The sequence below is a fragment of the Dama dama genome, chromosome 7 (assembly GCF_033118175.1).
Source record: "Dama dama isolate Ldn47 chromosome 7, ASM3311817v1, whole genome shotgun sequence".
Classification (NCBI taxonomy): domain Eukaryota; kingdom Metazoa; phylum Chordata; class Mammalia; order Artiodactyla; family Cervidae; genus Dama; species Dama dama.
In genome coordinates, this window is record NC_083687.1 from 2,719,649 (window position 1) to 2,735,596 (window position 15,948).

The 15,948-nt window shown below is 46.9% G+C and overlaps 1 long non-coding RNA gene across 2 annotated transcripts; it reads right to left on the reverse strand.

The window, feature by feature from the left end:
* Nucleotides 1–7,781: 7,781 nt before the first annotated feature.
* LOC133059349 (uncharacterized) lies at nt 7,782–13,086 on the reverse strand. 2 transcript variants are annotated; one of them, XR_009693527.1, is made up of 4 exons: nt 12,929–13,086; nt 12,385–12,442; nt 11,710–11,845; nt 7,782–11,102 (listed from the first exon to the last, which is right to left on the reverse strand). It is a non-coding gene; the product is annotated as an uncharacterized LOC133059349 (long non-coding RNA). The 2 variants fall into 2 exon arrangements; XR_009693528.1 differs by having other exon boundaries at nt 11,710–11,770; nt 12,385–13,086.
* Between the last annotated feature and the right edge of the window lie 2,862 nt (nt 13,087–15,948).

Consider the following 15,948-nt stretch of genomic DNA (forward strand, 5'->3'; position numbering starts at 1 on the left):
TGTGAAATCAAGAAAAGCAAACCTTAACTACAGTTGGAGTCTGGAAGGTCTCTAGAGGGAGCTCTCATGCCATGTCATTCATCCTCAATTACCTTAACAGGAAGAGGGCATTTACAGATCCCAACAGGAAGAAATATACCTTGCATTCTCAAACAAGAAGGGCAGCCACATTAGCACCGCAGCTGGAGGAGAGAAGACTTCCCTTTTGGCCAGCAACAAACCCAGCTAATAGACAATTTTGCAGTTTAGCTAATAAGAAGCCATTTTCACTTGAATGTTTCCTTTCCTCCACTGAAGTTACACTTGTTCTCTTGCTGGTGACTTATTTCCTTGTCCTGCTCTACTTAGCTTAAAAGCCATCCATGATGTTTAACCCCTTGGAGTATCTCCCTATCTTCCAAATGAAATGATGCCTGATTCATGAATCATTTACTAGAGGCAGTTTATTACAAATTCAAAGTAAATCTTCAAATTTGCTCAGTTAATTTTTGTTTTTTTAATGTACTGGTGGCAGCAATGGGATCTCAAGGGAATTTCTGATGACATTTGGAGACAAGGAGAAACAACTGTGGTGCCCACACATCCTCTGAGTTCACTGCCTTTCTTGCCATCTGTGCAGGTTGTTAGTAAACTCCTTTTGGTTTGAGCTTCATTCTCTTTGCAATTGTGCCCCTAAACTAATTGGCTTTCCTTTCAGGGCAGGTTGGGTTGGCTGGCAGATCATTTTGCCTGAGGCCAAACCCATAGCCTTTTAGATCAAATTTCCAGTGCACAGCAACATTTCTTGGTTGTTGCCAGTCTATTTTCCAGTGGTAAACCCTAGCCCCTAATTTTGTTTGCTAGATTCCACATTGGGAACTGCTTACAGTGTAGTCTTTACTTCCCTATGTGTTCAGAATCAGTATCAGCTCCTAGATTCAGCGCTCAGAACTGGTGGTGAGCAGCTATAGCTCTCCATTTTGCATGGAATCAGTTTGTAGTGCCCATTTCTTGGGATGTCCTGCTTCTATGCTTTTCTTCATACAAGGCTCCCTGAGAGTTGGTGCTTGTGCATGCCAGGCCTCATCTGGCCAGGTGGTGGTAGCATCTCTCGGGTAGTGCTGGAATATTATGGCACAGGTGTGTCTGTCTTGTTTGGGGATGACAAAGGCCAGCTAAGGAAATGGGAGCCTTCACCCCTGTTGAGCATGAGCATGCCACCTTCTGGCACTCCAGCTTATTTTATATGTTATATGTAAGAGCTATGGACTTTAAGGCTGTAGATATTAGAAAGATGGCAAAATTTTATTAATACTGATCTAGGATTATCATAGTCATTGTGCAGAGTGTTCCAGTTAGACAAGATTGTTCATTTAAGGAAAACCCTAGAGAGCATCAGATCCCAAATTGGACAAGGGGCATGAGATGCCTACTTTAATTGATATGAAAAAACTTACAGAAGGTTTCAAGATTCCAAAATAAAGGCCTGCTCTTTTTAAGGATTCAGTACAAAAAGCTAATGAATGCATTGAAGTGTGTGCTTTACCGTATGTAAAATAGTCAGCTAGTGAGAAGTTGCTATATAACACAAGGAGTTCAACCTCCTGCTCTTTGACAACCTAGACAAGTGGGATGAGTTGGGGTGGGAGGGAGGTTCAGAAGGCAGTATATATATGAATATACGTATGGCTGATTCACATTCTTAAACTGCAGAAACCAACACAAGATTGTAAACCATTTATCCTCCAAATAAAAATGTTTATAAAAAGCTAAAGAGACAAAATGTACCTAAAGCAAAATACTATAGACAGATGTAGCTAAAGACTTAAATCCTCCTACCCACCTACCATGTCTTTTTTCATGTTTTACTAATTGTCTGAACTACTTTCCTAATCTAAAGAGATATTTAACAATTCTCATTTAAGATAACTCTACCTGAGGTTTCAGGCGATCCTCCTCAATTGCTCTTTACTCGTTGGTCAAAACTGAACTGAGAGCTGTAGTCAAAGAATTCTTTAAACTTAAGGAGGAGCCCCCAAAATTTTTTGAAGAGCTAAGAGTCATTGTCAGGGCCTGTAACCCCAAACTGCTAGATCTTTCTCAGCTTGTACACATGTTGGCAGGACCAGGGGAGGCCTCTCAATGAATGGAGGAAGCAAAACAGAAAACTCCTAGGATGATATTCAAGGGTTGGGCAGAATCCCCTGGGGGAGGGCATGACAACCTACTCCAGTATTCTCGCCTGGAGAATCCCCATGGACAGAGGAACCTGGCAGGGCTACAGTCTACGGGGTCTCAAAGAGCTGGACACGACTGAGCGACTAAGCACAAGACAGCCTTTAAAAGTCTTCCAGAATAACAACTGACTTTTACAAGCCATTTCTAAAATCATCCCTGCGCACACTGATTGATCTGTTATTCGATCATACAAACAAAAGAGGGAAGAATCTGCGGCCATTTGACAGCTAATTTGGAAGCTCTCTTTTTACAGCATTTGGGGTTCCATGTAATACAAAGGACACTCAGCCAACTTTAGCTGCCCTCTTGTAAACATATTATCTTCTGAGATTGTTGATTTCAGTCCCTAAATCCTGTCTAACTCTTTGTGACTTCATGGACTGCAGCACGCCAGGCCGCCCTGTCCTTCACTGTCTCTGTAAGTTTACTCAAACTCATGTCCATTGAGTCAGTGATGCCATCCAACCATCTTATCCTCTGTCACCCCCTTCTCCTCTTTCCCTCAATCTTTCCTAGCATCAGGGTCTTTCCCAATGAGTTGGCTCTTCAAATTAGGTGGCAAAAGTATTGGAGATTCAGCACCAATCCTTCCAATGAATGTTCAGGGTTGAGTTCTTTTAAGACTGACTGCTTTGATCTTCTTGCAGTCCAAGGGACTCTCAAGAGTCTTCTCCAGCACCACAGTTCAAAGCATTAATTCTTCGGCATTCAACCTTCTTTATGGTCCAACTCTCAAATCTGTTCATGACTACTGCAAGAATTATAGCTTTGTCTATAAGGATCGTTGTCAGCAAAATGATATCTCTGCTTTGTAATACACTCACTAGATTTGTCATAACTTTTCTTCCAAGGAGCAAGCATCTTTTAATTTCATGGCTACAGTCACCATCCACATTGATCTTGGGCCCAAGAAATGAAATCTGAACACTCTTCACTTTTCCCCTCTCATGTGCCATGAAGTAATAGGACCGAATGACATGATCTTTGCTTTTGAATGTTGAGTTTTAAGCCAGCTTTTTCTCTCTCCTCTTTCACTTTCATCAAGAGGCTCTTTAGTTCCTCTTCACTTTCTGCCATTAGAGTGGTGTCATCTGCCTATCTGAGGTTATTGATACTTTCTGAGCAATCTTGATTCCAGCTTTGAGTCATCCAGTCCAAAATTTCCTATGATGTACTCTGCATATACGTTATATAAGCAAGGTGACAATATACAGCCTTGACGTACACCTTTCCCAGTTTGGAACCAGTCTGTTGTTCCATGTCCAGTTCTAACTGTTGCTTCTTGTCCTGCATACAGGTTTCTCAGGAGGCAAGTAAGGTGATCTCATATTCCCATCTCTTTACAAATTTTCCTCAGTTTGCTGTGATCTACACAGTCAAAGGCTTTAGTGCAGTCCATGAAGCAAAAGTAGATGTTTTCTGGAATTCTCTTGCTTTTCCCATGATCCAACGGATGTTGGCAATTTGATCTCTGCTTCCTCTGCTTTTTCTAAATCCAGCTCGTACATCTGGAAGTTATCAGTTCATGTACTGCTGAGGCCTAGCTTGAAGGATATTGGGCATGTTTTTCTGGCATATGAAATGAGTCAGGGTCTCATTTCACAGCAATTGTACAGTAATTTGAACATTCTTTGGCATTGCCTTTCTTTGGTATTGGAAGGAAAAGTGACCTTTTCCAATCCTGTGGCCACTGTTGCGTTTTCCAAATTTGCTGGCATACTGAGTGCAGCACTTTAACAGCATCATCTTTTAGGATTTTAAATCACTCAGCTGAAAATCCATCACTTCCACCTACTTTGTTCAGAGTAATGCTTCCTAAGGCCCAACTGACTTCACAGTCCATGATGTCTGACTCTAGGTGAGTGACCACACCATCGTGGTTATCTGGGTCACTAAGAGCTTTTTTGTACCCTTCTCCTCTGTTAATGGAGATTCTTCAGGCAAGAATACTGGAGAGGGTTGCCATACCTTCCTCCACGGGATCTTCCCAACCCAGGCATGGAACCCATGTCTCTTATGCCCCCTGCATTGGCAGGCGGGTTCTTTACCACTAGTGCCACCTGATTGACATAAATAGGCCAAAAGAGCCCTCATATCCACCCTGCCTCTCTTAGAGGAAAGATTGTCATCATGCAGATAATCTGACTTAACAGTGATAAATGCATGATGGCTATCATTAAGTCAGTGTTACCAAAGCAGGGAAACTAGTCGTTTATGTGTAAGAGAAGTATGTGTGTGATATCACTGAAGTCCCCCTTTGGAAAGGGCTGGATATACAATGTGAGGATTTTGATGATTGCTGTACACTTGGTGTATGGTAATGCACACTTTGATTATTTATGTAAACTTTCTTTGATTCACATATGGAGTCCCTTCTGGTCATTTTATTAGGCCGTGTGTATATATCAAGCAAGATTAGATGGTATCTTTTGTAAATTCCACACTATTTGAGGAAATGTATCCTTTTCGTAACCGTATAATGAGCATAAAATGGAGCCCATTTGAGTCTTGGAAATTGTACATTTTAAAAGAATTATTTAAATACTGAATCTTCTTAAATAGTTTAAGCTATGTTACTTGGACATTAAGATTAGATATCATATGTTGGAAATATGCAAATATCATTTGAGAGCATTACCACATTTTGAGAAAAAAATAAGTATTTTTTTGCAGGGGACCAAAAAGGAATATTTCCAGATATATGATTCATTTGAAAAACTTACACATAATTTTAGGCTGTTGCATTTGAACATAAAACCCAAGCCTGACACAAGCTGTTATGTACAAAATGCTGCATTAGTTGCACAGCCGCCTGGGAGGTGAGTGAAACTCCACACACCTTGTTGCTGGTTAATTTTATTCCTAGAGCCCACTTGCTGCATTAAGTAAAGAAACCTGCATCATAAGTTCAGATCTTATCCTCCAGAAAAGAAAACAATGTGATCTTGGCACCATCTGACAGGAAGATGAATAAATGGGACAAATAAGATGCTTGCATTGGAGGTTGGCAGCATTTAACTCATGTCTAAAATCTGTGATGCTCTAAGCCATGGGGCAGAGCTCAAGCTGATGAATATCTGTGGAGGAAAGACTTTTGCAGGTATGTACGTGGAGCACCATGACTCTTCTGATCAGAGGCAATGGTTGCAAAAGACAGAAGGCATGAGCATGTCCCCAAGCAGAGAACCCCGTTTAGGGCAATGCTGACAATGTCTGGATGCCTGGAGCTCTGGGAGTGGGCACCATCACTGGTCCTTCTCCTGTGCTGCCTGACATCAGACCCCCCATGAAGGACGTGTAGTGTCAGTGCGTGGGTACTCAGATCCTAAAGAACACCTGGGAGGTGTGTGCATGGGAGGTGTCAGAGAGAGGTCTCTGTGGGATGCCCTGAGTGGTCTCAGGGTGAGATTTCTCAGAGTGGATGTGTGGGAGGTCCCCCTATGGAAACAGTGTGGGTCTCTGTGTGGAGACTCCTAGTGAGGGCACCTCGGTTGCTGACTGTTCTGCCCCTTACAAGAGAAGGGCACAGGGATTTTCCCCTTCTGGTTTCTTGCTGTTCTGTCGCTGTCCCTCTGTCTCACTTCTCCGCACAGGTGTCTGCGGGGTCAGCTCCCCCCACCCTCAGCACTGACCTCTTGATGCCTCTGAGGACCAGGCAACCCCCAGGCTCAGAGTCTCTGCGTGTGCCTCCCTCTCTCCTGAGCTCTGGAGGCCACTCTGTGCCCTGAGTCCCAGCCGCTCCCTTAGACCCTGTCTGAGCCCCCACTGCTGTGCCCACCCTGAGGGATGGGGCCCAGAGGCAAGACCTGGCTTCAGGCACAGACCTCAGCACAAGCAGGCCTGTGCACGCCGCCATGCAGACCTGGACCTGGTCCCGTGGGTGGGGGCCCTAACAGGCGTGGGGGCAGGCCCATTCCAGCTGTCACCTGGATCAGTGCCCCCTCCTGGAGCCAGTCTCTCTACCCCATTAGTGACTCTGACACAGAGCCCCGAACTGCTCCAGAGAATTGCTCTTGTCTCCTTGCCTTCCAGGGCTTCCCTGGTGACTCAGATGGTAAAGAATCTGCCTGCAATTCAGGAGTTCTGGCTGCGATACCTGGGTCAGGAAGATGCCCTGGAGAAGGGAATGGCTACCCAGTCCAGTATTCTTGTCTGGAAAATTACATGGACAGAGGAGCCTGCAGGGCTCAAAGAGTTGGACATGTCTGAGTGACTCACAGTTTCTTGTGTAGATGGGTCCTGGGGAGACAGCTGACTGCACCCTTCTCTACAGGTCACTTCCCACACACCAGGGGACACATCCTGTCTGCTGGCTGCCTCCATGGCCAGGCTCAGGGCTGAGCGAAGCTGATGACAGCTGAGGCTCGGTGTGACACAGCAGAGCCCCTGGGCTTGTTGAGTGCCACCTGTCCTCTGGGAGCCTCCTTGGGCCACATGCACACGTAGAGGTCCCGGACCGTGAGTCTGTGCTGAGCTCCCGGTCCTGAGAAAGCCGATTAACTACACTCTGGAGAGGTGGAGATTGCCTGCTTGGAGGCTCTGCTGCTTCTGAGGGCCTGGCCCTCTGTCAGGGACTCCAGGTGACCTCCCTCAGTCTGGGCTCTGGGAACTGGAGTAGAGGGGAGGCTCTGGGGTCGGGCCGACCAGAGCCAACGGCCCCGTAACTTCTTTCCTCTGGGCGTGTAGATGCTGGTGGACACCAGGGGCTCCTTGGTCACTGCACCATCTATGCGCACCTCTGACACCTGCCTCCTTTCCCTGCATGCGACACTAGGGGTACTGTGTCCCACCCTCAGACAGTGAGGTGACTCCACACAGACATGCCCCCTGCCCATTCCCTGGCAGAGGTGAGTACTATGAGCTGTCCTCTTCCCCAGGGCAGGGGTGGGCCAGCCCTCAGGGGCCTTCATGCTCCACACTGCAACCCTTAGAGCTGAGAGTGTGCAATCCTCATTCTCACCCCTGCTCCAGAGCATGAGAAAAACAGGGGAAGGGTGACAGGCCTGGCATGTCTCATTACAGCTCCATCTGGAAGATGAGGAGCTTCCAGTACAGCGCCATCTAATCCCACCATGACACGTGGATGAGGTTTCTCCCACCCTGGACTCAGGGCCAGCACTGCCCCAAACTCCCTTCCTTATTCTGACGGGTGAACTTGCTTCTGACACTTTGTGAGCCTGGGGGGAATTTCAGCTTGGGCAAACTCTTCCCCTACAGACTCACAAGTTCAAGGCAGAGAGAGAGGTGGGCAGGACTGAGCTGCATCCTGAGAAGAGGGAGGTCTTCAGGTCTAGTTCACCGTGACATGTCCTGAATGCTGTTGCTTGTTTCTGTAATGCTGTGCTGGTATTATGGACACCGAGGTGCACGGAGGGAATTAGGGTGTGGATGAGTATCCACGCTGGGGTTCACTTTCCTTCCATGACCGCATCCCATATGGAAGTCAAAGCAGGCGCCTGGGAAGAGTGGACCCTGACCCATTTCCTTTCTCCAAGCAGGGCACAGACAGAGCACCATTTCTCAGGAGAAAAGACATTTATTTCAGAAAAGAATTTTTTGGTAGGAAGAAGCTTTTAACACACAGAGGATGTCCTAACATGAGAGAAAAATTGTTCATATGCACAGTATGCATTTTTTCTGGGAGAAGAATTTTCCTACCAGGAATGCTGTGACAGGGATGTTCTGATTGACCAGCAGAGGTGTATTTCTGAAGAAGACAGTGCCTTGGGCTGCGGAGGGGATGGCCTGGGACACTTGTCACTCTTGATCCGTGCTGGCAGGCTCTTCCCAGCTGGGGACCTGGCTCCCTGGGTGGGAAGGTCCACGTGCTGTTCCTGGGACTGGTCCACTTCCTCTTTGTAGGATACATATGGCCTATGGGGGTAGCTCGCTGGTGGTGGGCTGTTTGTTTCATCACTCTCCTTTGCTCTTGATTTCAGAGAAAGCCGTGGTAGCAGTAAGCTGGACTTAATGGGGCCTGAGTTTCTGCTTTGTACCAGTGAAGCTCCGAAGATGTGGTCCATGGTGAAGCTCCATCTTCTCCTATAAGATCTGTCCAACAGATGTCAGTCATGAGAGCCTGAGCCTCAACAGCCTTGCTGTCCGCAATCAGACTTCTTTTGACAGTCCCCTGCCTCTGGGCAGTGTCTGCTGCAGGCTTGCTTTTTGCAGGGCTTGTTCCAGTCTTTTGCCTTCAGGGGCAAATCCACTGCAGAAACTGCTTAATCCTTTCTTTCAAGTGGTTTTCTGAAGAAACCTGTCCCTTCTTCAGGATTAACTGTTTTGTAGGGACTCTGCTGATTCCTTTTTCTGGCCAGGGTGGCTCATCCTGCGGGCCTGGTAGAACCTCTGTACCACCAACCCCTTTTTATGCTATTGTAGTTTGGGCCTCCTATTAGTCTCTCTGGCATCAGTGGAAACGAACTTCCTTTGCTGACTCTTATGTTGGGGCTGCCTTCTCCGGGCTTTCTGCTGTCCCTGGCTGCTCCCTCCACTGGACATAACATCACATGTGTGGGAATTGGACAGGGATTCAGAACAGCACAGAGTTTCCTGGGAAGCCAAGGTGTTTGTGGCAATGAATATATCTGAGTGACAGGTTTTGAGAAGCCTCCCAGCGGCACAGTCTTGAAAGAGCAGGCAAGTGGCCTGGCCTTGAGCCAGTTTCTGCCAGTCTATGAACCCTTGGAACTTAAGCTTATGAAACTGTTCATCAAAGTATACATCTTCTGGATTTGTGGCAACAGTCTTTGTGTTTGAGGAGGGATTTTTATGGGACCTTGGAGACCATGATCTTATATCAATATTAATTATTTGGGATTTGATTAGTAGACTAGATTCAAAAGAACCTTTCTAAGCAGGGTCTCCCTCCACAGTCTCTTGTTTTCTGGAAGATTGGGAACATTCATCAGGGTCCATGACAGTCACACTAGAGCAAGTTTCTGGGGTGGCCCAATCCCCAGATTCCTCCTGTGGCTCATTCCTGGCCATTTCTGGATGTGGACTGGTCTCCAAGCTGCCTTTGTCAGCCTCCACAATAGACTCAGTGTGCCAAATTCTGCCCCCAAATGTGTATGTGGGGGCCTGAGAAGGTGGCTTGTCTTCCTGCCCAGCCACAGGGGCCTCTGAGGGCTTCTGGATGTTTCCAGTTGAGGTTCCTCCCAGAGCCCCCCAGGTTTTCTCAGTTGCCTGGTAGGGGTCAGGGCAGGTACTCTCCAGGGTGGGCACTGCCTGGATTGTTATCACTTTCTCTCCTGGATGGGGATGAGAATGTTTTCCTGAGCCCTCTGTTAACTTGGGTTTTTGGGTGGTCCCCAGAGTCACTGGTAATCTTCAAGGTGGATCTTGGAAGTCGTATGTGATGAGAAGTTTTCAACTTCAAGCTATACAGGAACCTAGGAGAAGGACCCATCTGTGCCTCACCTGAAACTTTATTATATGAACTTCCAGCTTCTGTTCAATATAAGGACTGAGGAAAAAAGACTCATAGGAAGTCTACATGGAAGCTTCCCAATCCTGAGAACAACCTGCATTTTCTGTTCCCATGGGAGCATTTGACTGTCCAGGAAGGTCTATGAAGTGGTTGGCAGAAAGCCTTGAACAATAGACATTAACAGGGATCCAACCATTATGGATCTGCTGTGACTTCCTGTTTATAAAGACCCCCAGGATTTCTTCTGGATGCTTCCTGCCTGGGCTCAACTCTCTTTCTAACTCAGGCTTTGCACTTGGGACCTTCACTGGAGGGTTTGCTGAGGTCATGCACAAAACTTTTAGGAACCTCCTCATGCTCTGCTTTACATCTTGGCTCAGGAGCTTTCCTGTTGGGATCCTTGCTAGGTACCAGGATGCCATTTTCTGTGTTTCCTGGCTGCTTTTGCCTAGACCTGCAGAAAGCCTTGAGGATCTCTTTGTGTCCATTGCCTGCCAAGGCCTTGGGGATTCGCCCTGAGGCTGCATCACTTTCTGAGACTCTTGGGTTCTGCGGGGCGGCCACTCTCTTGCTGCATGAACCTTTTGGAAAGAGGGCACTCCAGTCTCTCCTGAACCTCAGGGCTGATCAGATCCCCAGGAACAAAGGAGACAGATTTCTGTGCCTGGGAAGACCTGTTTTCCTGGGGAAGATTGGGGGTGATCTGGCTAAAGACTTGCTGAGATTTTTCTAACCAAAGAGGGTAAAGTTTGCCCACTTTCTAGGTGCTTTTTTAAAAAGTGACATTGTAGGATTTGAATTGCATTGAGGATCAAAGTTTGTGCCTTCTTTTGGACTATAGGTCAAGACACTTCATTATAGACAGTCTTCAGTTGAGAGGAAGATGGTTCCATTGGGAAAAACAGTGTGAGATGGGCAGTGGGTCCCCATGTGTCCAAGCATCTGTTCTGGTTTGCTTTTTATTTTCCAGGAATTCTGGTGCCCAAGGTGTCCTCCTTGTCACTCAGTGACTTAATTCTCTTCATCAATGAAGTCACATGGCAGCCTGCCTCCTCCTTCTTTTCTTACTCCTTCCAAAACATTAATTCCACTCTCTTGGTGATTGATATTTCTAGCAGCTTCTGCACATCTGTGCTGACAAAAAAGAGGCTACCTGCCTCTACCTGTCTGTTTCTCGGGTCTCACCAAAATCATGCCTCTGGTGAGTGTATGGGAAGGTATTCTTTTGGGTCCCCAAGTGTGTCAAGGTGGACAAGCTCCATTCTTTGGCAGCCCCCGCCACCAAGACAGGGTAGGAAGAGGATAGCTGGAACAGACGATCCCTACGATGGCTGGTCTCCAAGGGGAGCATGGGCGTGACCTTTGTGGGATGGTGCCCGTTGTTAGTGCCATGGGCTCACCCTGAGGGAGGCTCAGCAAGGAGCCTAATGGTGCTGAGGTGGAAGGCAGGTCCCTGTATCAGGATGACATGGTGGGAAGGAGAGAAAACCAGTGGGTGGAAGACTGTCCAGGGGAAAGAGAGGCTGTGGTGTTGGCGAGGCTCTCAGGGATGAATCTGAGTGAGTGGAAACTAAGGCGGGAACTAAGCCTGGAGAAAAGCTGGAGAAATGCTTGAGGCTCGAGGCAGAGGCCGTTTGGGCAGAGGAGACATGGAGCACATGGGGAGCGGACTTTTCCCGCCACAGCTGTTGGGCTCCAGGAGGTGTTTCTTTGCACATCTCCCCTGGGGCATCTTGAGAGGAGACCTGATGAAAGCTGCCTTTGTCAGGGAACCGTCCCAGATGTCTGCAGCAGACATGAGGAACAAGCTGCAGCCAGGAGCTTCTGGGCCTGGAGAACTGGGCAGGCTGGGAAGGGGTGGTCATCTGCAACCAACTGCCCTGCACGAGCCCCATACTGAATTCACAATGTCCGTGCTGTCTCTCACCCCAGGATTTTAGCCATAACCCACCCCCAGGACTCCCCCTTCCAGTTCAACCCGAGGCTACCTGCACCCCTGCGGTCACACCATAGGCTCTGGAAAGAACCACCACTGAGGAGAGAAGGGGATGATTCTCTACCTTTGCAGAAGCGTTGTCACATCCCAGACCTCTTCCAGTCGTTCCAGGCAACCTCTGCAAGCTGGAAATCAGCAAACTGGGTCATGGTGAGGAAGCCAGGGCATAGGGGTATTACAGGAGGCTGACTGCAGTATTCCTTTAAGGGGACACAATTGGGATATTGGAAACAAAGTACGAGGGCCCAAGGCCACATGATCCCTGACAGTGATGGTGAAGCTGTGATAGGGTGTACATTAACAAAGTGCTTTCATACCCACTACCCCTTGATGCCTTCACCAGTCCCTTTGTGAGGGAGAATGGGCAGCATTCACTGCATAGATGAATCTGAGAAATGTTAAATGATGTGCAAAAGTAATTAACCTCAAATTAAAATGAATAAATTAATTAAAAAAACAATGTGTCCACAGTTGGACCTGGAGTCCCACCTCCCAATCCAGCTGCTATTGGTAGTGCAACCCAGAGGCTCCTGCTGGGCCAAACCTTTTTCCAGGCCCCTCCAGCTTCATTCTCTGGGTAGTGTCTGGGTCCTGTTCTTCCAGGAGCTTCCCTGAGGGTTCTGTTTGCCAAGGGACGGGCCCTGCCACTGGCCTCCTCTGAGCTGGTGGACATGGTCCCTCAGGGTCGGAGAGATGGGGCTAAATCCAGGGGCACACATAGCTGAATGGCAGAACGTACCTTTCAAAGCTCCACTCCTCTCCCTACTCCCACTTCTCTGCTTTGGCTCCTTTTGATGCTGAGACAGAAAAAATGTGGACTTGAGACCCAGTTCTCAGTCTCTCTAGACAAGCATCAGACTCTCAGTGTCCATACATAATATGACTTTTGGCATTTCACTAACAGAGCTCTGTGGTTTTTCTTTTCACGAATTTTTAAGGTGGATGAAAATATTTTGTTTTCCTTTTTTGAAGCACATAAGGATTTTTGAACTGAGATTCACCCGGATCTTTTGTCATTGTTCCTCTGCTCAAAAATGCACACATTCTCAGAACAATGGGTGACTCTGACTCTGTCAGGTGGTCCTCTGTTTCCGAGTCCAGCGCCCCACTCCAAGACTCTCAAGACCTCAGCACTGTCCTCAGATCAGTCCTGTCCAAGATACCTGTTCACAGCTGGTGAAGCGGTGCTCGCGCACCTTGCTGTAGTTGAGACTGAACTCAGTATCCAGGCCTCGTGCCCTGGTTACTGTGTTTGGGAGATACCGTGGAGCCCTCGAACATACCTGGAAAACTGATATCTGAGGTCTTTGGAGAGACGTGTTCACTCTGCCCCCTGTCCAGCCTGGTTGTCTCCAGAGCGTAATGTTTTATTCTTCCATGAGAATAGATGTCCTATTCTTTCCCTTCTCAGGAATCTCTCTAGATGATTCAGAAGCGTAGAAATAATAATAGAAAAGAGAGGATCACGTGCTTGTGGGTCTCAGCCAAGGTTTCCTTATCTTCCTGATGGTTCCATGTTTCTAAGGAGGAGGAAAGGACGGGTTATTCTCGAGCTAAGGAAGCATCCAGAAAAGGAGCCCTAGTGTACACAGAAAGGGGAGGATGGTATCGATCTCCCAGGAATTGGAGCTGGAGTTCCGTCTGTATCAGAAGTGCTTTTCAGAGAAAAGAGAGGATTCTCCATTGTCTGCATCACACGGCTGCCCTCAGGAAACTGGGCACAGGGTGTGCTTGGGGGCTAACGTTCTAGGCCCACATTCTCGAGCTGTGATCAGTCACAATGGGCTCCTGAAGGTGAGGAAGGAGCAATGGAGGCGGAGGCTGGGACACGCCACCCCCTCCCCGGGACATTCAGCCCTGCAGCTCCACCCACCTCCCTCCTCTGAGCCTCCCTTCCTGTCTTAGTCAAGTTTCAGTTCACCCTACCTGGAGCTCCGACAATGCTTACTACAGTTTATGTCAGAAAAAAAAAAAAAAGATGGAGGGAACCAGATGCAAGTTTCTGGTTGTCTCTCCTCTGGGCTTGTACAGTGCTCAGCTCTCTCAGCAAACAGTGTGACAGTGTGTGCAGAGCAGTGTTAGCCATCATTAAGCCTTGGTGTCCAGGGTTGTTACTGGGGCTCAGTCACATTCGAATGAAAGGATCATATGACTGTACTTATTACTTAGTCACCAATACCCCTCCCTGACATCAGACTGTTATAGCCTGTCCAAGTGACCAGGAGTTGATTAATAAATAACAACTTTTCTAACTTTTCTCACTGCTTCCAGCTTAGGACAAACCAGAGAAACCCAAATATATATACCTAACGAGTCACATAAGGTGCCCTACTTTGGGACTTCCCTGGTGGTAGAGTGGCTAAGAACCTGTGTGGCAATGCAGGGAACATGAGTTTGCTCCCTGCTCTGGGAAGATCCCACATGCCCTAGAGCAAATGCACCCGTGTACCACAACTCCTGAGCCTGTGCTCTGGAGCCCACAACTACTGAAGCCTGAACACCTAGAGCCCGAGCTCTGCAACAATGAACACCTTACTCATCACAGCTAGAGAAAGCCTGAGTGCCACAGTGAAGACCCAGCAGAGCCAAAGACGATAAATAAATGCAAATGTTAAAAATATGCCTTACTTCTAGTTAGCTGTCAACAGCTTCCCAGTTCCAACAGCCTCTACTCAGGGCACACCCAAAGCCTCCCATTATCTCCCCTGTAAAGCTCCCCCCTCCCCTGCCAAGCTTTGGATCTCTGGCCAACACAAGTAATGGTGGCTGACTCCCTTGTTAAAGCAAGCTCCGAACAAACAACTTGGCTTCTTTTCATTTGGTTGGTTTGTATTTATTCCCAGCTACATTTTTAATGGTTTTCCTAGATTTAAGTCTTAAATGATAGAAAATTGAAATAGAAAAGTTATAGAAAGAACACTGTCAAGGTTCTGATTCAAGATGGTGATGCAGGAAGATGCTTTGCTTACCACCTTCCACGGACACACCCATTTTACAGCTCTATGTGGAACAATTTCCTCGGGGCAGGGCTGGGAGGACTAAAGACTGGCTGAGCAATAACTACACATCAGGCAAAAGAGAAAAAACACACACTGAATCAGATATGAGAAGGCAGACCACATCTCACAATTAACCCCACCTCTGACACTGCAACGCACAGTAGGGATGGAACTCAAAAATAGGAGATTCTCCCTCAGAAGCAAAGGGCTTGAACCCCACATTGAGTACCTGAACTTTTAAGACCTACATATGAGAAATGAGCCCCCAAAACATCTAGCTTTGAAACCCAGCAGAGATTGCATGTATTATACAAGACCCTAAGACTGCCATGATCTAAGAAACAGATCTTAAAGAGCTCATGTATCACACTCACCCATCCAATGGCCCAGTCCATTGTGCAAACTTTAAGTGAGAGAGAATCATTTGCATGTATTACAGCATTGACCTGAGGGGCACACACCTGATTTAAAACACACAGCAAAGAGTGTGCTAGACAGTCATCAAGACAGTATGGTACTGGCACAAAGACGGAAATATAGATCAATGGAACAGAATAGAAAGCCCAGAGATAAATCTACGAACCTATGGACCCCTTATCTTTGACAAAGGAGGCAAGAATATACAATGGAAAAAAGACAACCTCTTTAACAAGTGGTGCTGGGAAAACTGGTCAACCACTTGTAAAAGAATGAAACTAGAACACTTTCTAACACCATACACAAAAATAAACTCAAAATGGATTAAAGATCTAAATGTAAGACCAGAGATTATAAAACTCCTAGAGGAGAACATAGGCAAAACACTCTCCGACATGAATCACAGCAGGATCCTCTATGACCCACCTCCCAGAATATTGGAAATAAAAGCAAAAATAAACAAATGGAACCTAAAGAAACTTAAAAGCTTTTGCACAACAAAGGAAGCAGTAAGCAAGGTGAAAAGAAAGCCCTCAGATTGGGAGAAAATAATAGCAAATGAAGAAACAGACAAAGGATTAATCTCAAAAATATACAAGCAACTCCTGAAGCTCAATTCCAGAAAAATAATTGACCCAATCAAAAAGGGCCAAAGAACTAAACAGACACTTCTACAAAGAAGACCTACAGATGCCTAAAAAATACATGAAAAGATGCTCAACGTCACTCATTATTAGAGAAATGCATCAAAACCACAATGAGGTACCATTACACGCCAGTCAGGATGGCTGCTATGCAAAAGTCTACAAGCAATAAATGCTGGAGAGGGTGTGGAGAAAAGGGAACCCTCTTACACTGTTGGTGGGAATGCAAACTAGTACAGCCAC